We start from the raw sequence: 7473 nt of genomic DNA on the forward strand, positions 1-7473 counted from the left end.
TCCCAGCAACCACATGGTGGCTCACAACCATCCGTAATGGGATCTGATGCCCTCTTCTGGTGTGTCTGAAGACAGCTGCAGTGTACTTATATATAATAAATAAATAAATCTTTAAAAAAAAACAACCTTAGTTTTGTTCTATCTTGCATTGGTGTTGGGCATCAAATCCAGTGCCTTGTATATGATAAGGGCACTTTATAGTCCTGGAGAGGTGGTTTAAAAGTTAAGGCTCTTGCTGCTCAGATCAGAGTTCTGTTTCCAGCACCCATGTGGTTCACAACCTCCTGTAACTCCAGTTCCAGAGAACCCAACTCCTTCAGATCTCAGCTACGCACACATACACTCAGGCACACAACTCTTTACTACTGAGCTATTCTTCAAGCTCAAGACATTATTATTGAGGTCCTACTCCACTGCCAGGAATCCTGGTTTCTTTTTTTTTCACCTTCTTATTCTTGAATCTGGACCCTTGTATGTAACAAGCAAACACTGTGAGGCTAGGAACCTACCCTCAGCTTCTGCAGCCCAGGTAAAGCAGCCCCTTTCCCTACAGACAGGCTTTCTCTGTCTTGACAGCTTTCCGACTGTCTTGAAACTCAATCTGGAGACCAGGCTGGCCTTGAACTCCAGAGATCCAGCTGCCTCTGCTTCCCAAGTGCTGGGATTAGAGGGCTGCGCTACCATGCCCGGGTAAGTTACTTTTTTGATTTTTTTTTTTCTTTTTCTTTTTTTTCGGAGCTGGGAACCGAACCCAGGGCCTTGCGCTTGCTAGGCGAGCGCTCTACCACTGAGCTAAATCCCCAACCCCTTTTTTGATTATTTTTAAGTCGGGGTCTTCTACATAAAATCCTTGGCCGTGAACGCTGCACGGTGCTTCAGCTCCCTAACTGCTGAGTTAACAGTCTCAACCATTTGTCTCAGGGTTTGAACACTGGGTTTCAGCACCAGATGAATTTAAAAAAGAAATATAAAGGAAAGGATATTACTGCTCCTAGGTGTGGTGGATGAGAAAGATTATTATAGATAAAAAAAGAAGAGCGTAGGGGACTGGAGAGATGGCTCAGTGGTTAAGAGCACTGACTGATCTCCCAGAGGTCCTGAGCTCAATTCCCAGCAACCACATGGTGGCTCACAACCATCTGTAATGGGATCTGATGCCCTCTACTGGTGTGTCCGAAGACAGGGACAGTGTACTCACATTTATAAAATAAATAATAAATCTTATTTTAAAAAAGAAAGAGCACAGCCAAAGGTAGAGACATCTGGTTAGTTCCAGATGGCAAAAGATTAAAAATGGCAGAAGTAACCAAAATGGCTGGATTACATAGGGTAGAGACTCTGGGGGAAGGGCAGCCCAGCCCCCAGTCTAAAGGGTTCTGGGGTAACAGATGGGAACTGAGGAATGCAGGAAGAACCTGGTGGCTGGGTCGGCTTTGATTTGTTAAGTAGGCCCTTCAGCCTTTTGTCTAGGGGTTAGAGATTTGACTGGCAGCTCCACTCCAGCCACTCCCATCATGTTCTTGATTGGCGGTAGGAATTAGTATCCCAAATATATTGCATTTCTAATTATCAAATCGTGTGCCTGTCTGCACCAAATGCTGCCATTCCCCATCCCCACATAACCTGAATTCCACTCTCCAAGTAAATGCACTGGCTTTGGTCTTCCAGAGGACCCCAGCAGCACCTTCATGCCTGCTAACATGTAACTAGTTCCAGGGCATTGGACACCCTCCCGCAGACATACGTGTAGGTACAACACCAACGCACATAAAATAAAAAAGAAAGAAATTCAGGGTGCCAAAACCTACCTTTGGCTTCTACGTAGTGAAGCATTGGTGGTTTTTGCTAATCTGAGAGTCTGCCAGGAGCAACGGTCAAATTTACAACCCTAAGATTTCTGTTTAACAATATCCGTTTTGAAAATTGTTAAGAGATTGGATATGATGGTTTGTAATCCCAGCACTCTGGAGGCAGAAGCAGGAAGATGGTCCACATTGTGAGGTCCGGGCAGCCAGGACTATAGGAGACCAGGGGGGGATGGGGTGGGAACCAGGATGGGGGTGGGGTGGAAAGTGGACAGGTGTTTGGAATTAAATTGGCTTACTTCCCCCACTCCCCTCAAAGTAGCAATGAGTTGTTGTGCACGGTGCACAGCCTGCAATCCCAGCACACAAAGGCCTGAGACCCGAGGGCCTTGGAGGAGGATGGAGTGAGAACTCAGGAAAACAACAAAGAAACAAATCACAAGAAGTGTGGGGAAGAGTAAAGAAAATGTGACTTTGCAAAAATAAGAAGGGAGTCCAGGGGTTGGGGATTTAGCTCAGTGGTAGAGTGCTTGCCTAGGAAGCGCAAGGCCCTGGGTTCAGTCCCCAACTCTGGAAAAAAGAACCAAAAAAAAAAAAAAGAAGGAGTCCAGACAAAGCCTGTCTCTGCTCTTTGCCCACAGTGTAACCGTGGGCAAACTGCCTAACGTCTGTGTAACCATTTAAAAAAAAAAAAAATGAAACTTATTATAGACTTAATTTACAGCACTTCTGCAGACAGGACAATAATGCCAGCAAATACTAGTTTATATATATCTATCTTGACTATCCTGGAATTCACTCTGTAGACCAGGCTAGCCTCCAATTCAGATATCCACTTGCCTCTACTTCCGAGAACTGAGATGAAAGACCTGTGCCATCACCATTGCAGCTTAGATAGCTTTTTCTAAGATGTAATTTAAAGAGTGAGAAAGTATAGAACTTTTAAAACATTTCTCTCCACTCTGGTGCTGGGAATTCTTTGTTTCACTTGAATACAATCTCTCTCTCTCTCTCTCTCTCTCTCTCTCTCTCTCTCTCTCTCTCTCTCTCTCTCTCTCTCCCTCCCTCCCTCTAACTGATGGCTGCGAGCTGCCCTGAGGGTCCTGGGAATGGAGCCTGGATCCTCTGGGAGAGCAGCCTGTGCTTGCTTGCCTGCTTGCCTGCCTGCCTTCCTTCCTTCCTTCCTTCCTTCCTTCCTTCCTTCCTTCCTTCCTTCCATCCTTCCTTCCTTCCATCCGTTCTCCCTCCCACTCTCTTTCTGTATGCTGTTTTATTGTAAGCCAATGTATATAAAATAATATAAAATATTTAAACCTTGAGAAAGAGAACTCCATGACAAGTAGAAGACTGTATATTATAGGTATGCATATGTATATGTTCTAGAGAAGCTTTTGTTCAGCCTTCAGATTATTTCTCTTGAGTATTCACTGGTTCTTAAAAAGTGGTTTGGGAAGCCTCAAGTTCTTGACTAAACCGAGGAGCAGGGTTTCTGGGGTCTGAGGAATTTGTGCTGGAAGACACTGCACTTAGCAGAGGGTCACGCTGAGCATCCTGCAGACAGACCTGAGTCTACAGCTGTCCCTTCACAAGGTCGAGCCTGACCTCTGCCCTAGAAAAACCCAATTCAGGACAGTCACGTGACTTGTCAGTTGGAGGAGTGGCAGGTTGGGGGACAGCCAATTCAGTCAATGCTTTTCAGTCACTAGGTAGACCAGGGTGGTCCAGAACTCACAGAAATGTGTCTGCCCTTGCCTCTTGTGTGTCGGGTCTTTTAATTTTGAGACAGGGTCTCATATAGCCTGGGTAAGCTTCAGACTTAGTATAGCCAAGATACCTGTTAGGTCTCAAACCCGGGACTAATGGCTGAGGTATTACAACATAGTAAAGCAGACACTGGCTATCATGATCTTCCAGCACTCCTCAGACCCTACCTGTTACACGGTCCCTCTCGGCTGCTGTACCCCACTTACTACCCTAAACCTCTCTAGCCCAGGGGCTGGGCAGTCCTTCCTGTCTTCCCTCTTATATAATCCGTTTTGTTTACTGGGTCTTTTCCTCTATCCTTTACTGTCCTGGCCTCTTGGTCTGACTACCCTCCCCACCCCCACCCCCACGGCTCAGGGGCATGCTTACTCTAACTTTCCTGGATGTCTCTGCCTCTGGCTGTCTTCTCCCTTTTAGCTACAATAAACTTTCTCTTCCACCACAGGTAGGAGTAGGTCGGGTCCTCTTCCTTTCCCTTTATTTTTCCCATTCAATAATCTCGAATTCCTGATCCTCTGGTCTCATCCTCTAAAGAATTGGCTTCGAGCCACCAGCCCCAGTTTGGCTAGCTACCTGAAATTCAATTGTTAAAGATTTATTCATTTTGGGGTTTATTTTGGTGCTGTCTTATAAAACATAATTCACTTAAGAGACATTTCTTCTCTCTAATCTTCTCTGGTTTGTTTGATTTTCACATTGATTTCCTGGTAGAGTTTGACTAAAATATGCACTTTTAAACCATTTGCCTCTGACTTTGACTATTCTGGTCTTTTCCTTTCTTTTTTAAGTTGTGGGGTCTTTTTGACTTTAGAACTCATGTTCAGCCAGTTCTAAGACTTATACGCATGTGCCAGTAGGTCTAGCTTTTTTAAAAATGTACATTGGTGTTTTGTCAGGTCCCCTGGAAGTGGAGGGAGTTGTACTGAGAATTTTGGTTTTCTTTCTTTCTTTCTCTTCTCTTTCTTTCTTTCTTTCTTTCTTTCTTTCTTTCTTTCTTTCTTTCTTTCTAAGAATTAAAGAATTATTTATTTATGTATGTGAGTACACTGTAACTGTCTTCAGACACACCAGAAAAGGGCATCAGATACCGTTATAGATAGTTGTGAGCACCATGTGGTTGCTGGGATTTGAACTCAGGACCTCTGGGAGCAGTCAGTGCTCTTAACTGCTAAGCCATCTCTCCAGCCAGGAGAATTTTGGTTTCTTAAAAAACCCAGTTATGTTATCCAGTTTTGTTTTAATCCCTGTGTGGGAGGAGAGGCTGCTTCATAGCAGGTGACTGTGATTTGCTTCGTGCACAGGTGTGACTTTTGCTATCTGTAGAGAGTTTAATTCTGGGGACTCCGGAAAAGGTATAAATGGGAGAGTCCCGAGAGGGCCTGCGGTGGCTGTTGCTTCTGTTCATTGTTGTGGTTTGTCAAGAGGTAATGAACAAAGAGACAGAAGTTGGAGATCTCCCGATGATGAAGATTGGGCTTGCCCCAAGGAAGCCAAGGCCTCTAATCAGCAGGAAGTGATCTAAGAGGTCTACACCACCTTTCCTTCTCACCATTTTTCTCCCCAACCTAGTGTTGGGGGTTGGAAGGGATTAGGGTGGAATAAGGGTTGGAGGGGTGGTAGATAAATAGAACCCAATAAAATAGAGAAAAAATTGTGAGTTTCAATGTGGTGCTAGAGTTTGAACCTTGGTCCTCTGGAAGAGTAGCTAATGCTCTTAACCACTGGGCCATCTCTCCAGACCTTAAATATATTTTATACACAAAGTCTGGAGGTACTTTTAGCATCTCTGCCTTCTGATGGGGACCTGTATGAAACCTCTGTGACAGGGTACTGGTGCCCAATATGCTTTGAGTAGTTTTGAGTGTGGATTGTTCCAGTTGGCCCTAACATGTTAACAGATAAAACTTCCTAGGCAGGTTGGCACACTCATATAATGCCAGCATTTAGGAGGCTGAGGCAGGAGAATTATGAATTCCAGGGAAGTCTGAGCTATGTAATAAAACCCTAACTTAAAGAAAAAGGACAAGGGAAAAGAGATGATTAATCAGTTATTTGAGCTCAGAGTTGGCCATGCAAAGGAAAATGGAAGTAGTATTACCAATGAGAATTTTTTTTTAAGATTTATTCATTTATTATATATAAGTACACTGTAGCTGTCTTCAGATACACCAGAAGAGTGTAGTGAGCCATATTGGATTTGGGCCTGGTCGCTTTGTAACTGCATGGCCACAGTTTAGATTGTTGAACAGAGGCCTCTCCCATGTATTATGGCACAGGAAGAAAAGACCAAGTAGGTGTCTCCACTGCATGACTTCTGCTGAGCCCGGCTGATGCATGTGGAACCGACACACCTGGACCACACCTGGGTGGTGGTCAATTTACTTCTGCCTTTTGCTTCCTCAGCCTTTATCCTTGAGATTTAGGCTGGTCTTCTCGGATTTCTCCCTAATTAATTCAGGTCTCCTAGTCGGTCTTTTGTTACCGAAGCCAGGTAGTCACCAGCCAGGGTTTCCCACTTGGAGACTTGGGTATATAAGTAGTGAATAAAGCTACAGGAGACTTTCTCTCTTCCACTCTTCCCCCCCACCCCCTTCCTCTCTTCCTCTCCTGGCTTGACACGATAACCTGTGTGTGTGTGTGTGCGCGTGTTTCTTTCATCCCATAGGCTTTCGCCCGATTCTCGGTACCGTGTCGGTGCTGGCGCCGACAGAAGAGGGCATCGGATCCCTTTATAGATGGTTGTGAGCCACCATGTGGTTGCTGGGAATTGAACTCAGGATCTCTGGAAGAGTAGCCGGGTGCTCTTAACCGCTGAGCCATCTCTCCAGCCCAGAAAATTTCTTTCAAGCAAAAATTTTACCTTTGGAAATGTGGCATCTACCATAGTGAGTCTGACAAGTTCCTGATGAGATCAGTGATGATATTAACATGATTTTAAAAGGTTTTTTTAAAAATGTAATTGGGGAGATGTCTCAGTGGTTAAGAGCATTTGTTGCTCTTGCAAAGGACCTGAGTTTGGTTTCCAGTGCCTATGTTGGGTGGCTGAAAATAATTTGTAACTCTAGCCCCAGGGGATTCAATACTCTCTTCTGACCTCAGTGGGCATGTCTGTCTGTCTGTCTATCCATCTATTTTATATATATGTGTGTGTGTGTGTGTGTGTGTGTGTGTGTGTGTGTGTGTATTCTCTCCTCACCCCATGTGTGTGTAGTGTATGTACCTGTGAAGTTAAGAGGACAACTTGTGGGAATTAGTTCTCTCCTTCCCCTTGTAACTCAGGTCATCGGGCTTAGTGGTAAATGCACTTAGCCAATGAGCTCTCTCACTACTCTCACTAACCCCTCATGTGATTATTTTAAATTCAGGTCTAGAGAGGTGGCTCAGAGGTTAAGAGCACTGGCTGCTCTTCCAGAGGTCATGAGTTCAATTCCCAGCAACCAGATGGTGGCTCACAACCATCTGTAATGGGATCTGATGCCCTCTTCTGGCCTGCAGGTGTGCATGCAGATAGAGCACTCGTACATAAAATAAATAAGACTAGTGAAATACATCAGCGTGGGAACCAGATAGGCTATCACAGTAAGACAGGCTATCACACTGTGAGTCAGGCTGTGCTAGAACTCACTGTGTAGCCCATGCTGGCTTCAAAGGTGAGGCAGTCTTGGCGGTGCAGCTTCTGGAGAAGCGCTGTGATTTCGAGCATGGCCTACCACCACATCTGACTTTTGGGCTGATGTTTTGGATACAGTTTCAGATTCTGCTTTGCACCCAACTTTTAAAGAACCAACACTTGGTGGGAGCTTGCAGTATAGCTCAGTGTTTAAGAGTGTCTGATGCGGGGTTTGGGGATTTAGCTCAGTGGTAGAGCGCTTGCCTAGCAAACGCAAGGCCCTGCGTTCAGTCC

The sequence above is a fragment of the Rattus rattus genome, chromosome 9, assembly GCF_011064425.1.
Source record: "Rattus rattus isolate New Zealand chromosome 9, Rrattus_CSIRO_v1, whole genome shotgun sequence".
Taxonomy (NCBI): Eukaryota; Metazoa; Chordata; class Mammalia; order Rodentia; family Muridae; genus Rattus; species Rattus rattus.